The 2,525-nt window shown below is 31.1% G+C and overlaps 1 pseudogene; it reads right to left on the bottom strand.

Annotated features, from left to right (window-relative positions):
* Positions 1-563: 563 nt before the first annotated feature.
* LOC130507528 (protein OXIDATIVE STRESS 3-like) lies at positions 564-1,315 on the bottom strand (annotated as a pseudogene).
* Positions 1,316-2,525: the final 1,210 nt, after the last annotated feature.

Here is a 2,525-nt window from a genome sequence, read left to right as displayed (position 1 = left end):
CTCTCAATCTAGCCATAAAGAAGAGCCGGTTGGCTTCAAGAAAATCACAAAGACCTACCCTAAAGCGAGTTGTTTTTGGTTTTCGTCTGTGGACCAGATCACAGACCATAAAGAACTTGGGATTCACAAGATGTCTGTTTAGTTGATATCCTAGATGAGGTCAAGGCTCGCAGTAAAACTGTCCTGATTGTGAGCGGGTAACAATGGCTAGTTGATTTCCTAGTTGACAAGCCGTCTCTTCCTATGGGAAGCCATAGTTATGTGGAAATGCTTCCACCAATTATAGGAATCACTAAAGCTTTGATACGTACACACTTACACAATAAAAAGGCCAAAAAGTTATAAACAAGTCTAGTTTTAACTCTCTTACACAGGTAAAGACACTGAAATCTCTTAAAGACTTAAAAAGACTCAAGATTAACTTTTATCCCAAAAAAAAAAAAGACTTAAGATTAAGGTGATGTTTTGGGGGATTATGTTACTGTGAAACTGATTTTTTTTTGTATTCGTAAAAGGGTTAAAAAAAACTTTTGAAAGACTAATGTTTCTCTGATAATCTAACATCATCTTCTGGCTAGACAAGAGAGGACAGAAGGTTTCTTGTGGCTTTCTTGGAGATTGTAGCTTTAGGGCAATAAACCCTTTTGTAGCTTTGATCTATTATTCCTCCAGTGCTCTCGCCCTTCTTCTTGCTCCATAATTTCTATTTTTAAACCCTCTCTTCACAAGATCTTCAAGACTTTTAGCATTTGCTAGTGATGTGAATGATTGAGATTTTCCTTCATAAAACTTTGACAATCCTCTCCTGCAAAAATAGTAAACAACTTTTGTTAGAAACAAAGATCTTGAGCTGAAAAATCTTTATATTCATTCATCATTAGGTATTAAAACCCCAAAATGTTAAAAGAAATAATATGATCAAAGAATGTTTTCTTACTTGATTGGAAGGTGTGACATGAGGTCAGAGAGATCTTCAAGAGGTCCATTTGAAGAAGACGAAGAAGCATCATCATCATTATCCTCTGTTAAATAAGATGAAGAACACATGGAGATAATGAACAAGATGATGAATCTTCCTCGGAGAATGTTTCAGTTGCTAACATCGATCTTGAAACTCCTTCCACAATGTTTTCTTCTACTTCGGTCCTCCTTGAGTCTTCATAGATCATGTTGCCCATTTGCTTCAGATTCAGATTGAAATGAAGAGTCATCTTTGAAATGAAGATCAAACTCAAAATAATAATAAGGATTCTTGAAACAGGAAAAAAAGACAGAACACAGAAACATGAGTTCTGTTTACGGATAAACGTCTACGTTTATATAGGGATCATGTGAAGAGGTTCCAGTTATATTTAAAATTTAAAAGAAAAAAGAAAAAGGATAAATATATGTGGTGGGCATTACTTACGTGCAAGCCGTGGATAACGTTGACCCTTATTTAATTTTCACATCTATTTCCAAATATTTGTTTTTCCTTTTTTTCTTGTTATGATCGTTATCTATAATCTGTCACATATGTTAATCAATACTATTAAAACAGAAGACCTTTTTTTGAGGTGACCTTCTTTTTCAATAATATTTACAGCTATGCCACTGAATTATTTTTTAAGCTATGATTTTATATAAATATATATATTTCCACGATATCTTTTTTCTTCCAACAAACAATCTGTTGCCTCATCTCTCTTTTGCCGTTCAACCAAATCACTTTAGCCGATCGTAACATCACCGATCCATATTATTTCTCTGCACATAAAAAAAAACAGTAGCTATAATTTCAAGTAACGTAACCAATCATTAATCATTTGTTTTTCATTGCTTATAAGGTAGATGGATGTATGTGGGTTTTGTGTATCGAAACTTACACCATCATGGTCTAATAACATATCGGATTCAAAGTTTCAAGGTTATCAAATTAACAGGTAATATATATACCTAAAACCTGATATAATGTATTTGTCAGTATTCATAATTATGAAACCCTAACGTATATGATCATAAATCATTAAGCCCTAATTCACAAATCCTAAACCCCAAATATTAATGTTTTTATTTTATTTCTACCCCTCATATATTGAAAAAACCACAAAAATACAATTATAGATAATTATTAACTTAAAGCCGGCGTGTTTAAAAAAATATATATATATATATATTATATATATATATATATATATATCAATTTATTATTATGCAAATTCGTTTATAATTATTAAAACTACTGTTCCAGTTATAGTTGCAAATCTTTTTCAAATTAATAACAAACAACAAAAACTAGAAAATTAAAAGTCGTTAACATTACAAATCAAATACACTAGGCCAATCATTATATTTACCAATCTTCCACAAATACATTTTTTCAAATAGAAACAAAATAAATCGGAAGTTTCTAACAAACTGTCGGATATGCTGATTTAGAAAATCTTATTTTCCATAACTTAAACTAACTTGATACTCAAGATTTGTAATATTGAAAAAAATATTCTCAAACTGTATTGAATGGAAATACTGTATGCTAAAATATC

The sequence above is a fragment of the Raphanus sativus genome, unplaced genomic scaffold (genome assembly GCF_000801105.2).
Source record: "Raphanus sativus cultivar WK10039 unplaced genomic scaffold, ASM80110v3 Scaffold4709, whole genome shotgun sequence".
In the NCBI taxonomy this organism is placed as follows: Eukaryota; Viridiplantae; Streptophyta; class Magnoliopsida; order Brassicales; family Brassicaceae; genus Raphanus; species Raphanus sativus.
This window is presented reverse-complemented; position numbering and strand designations above follow the sequence as displayed.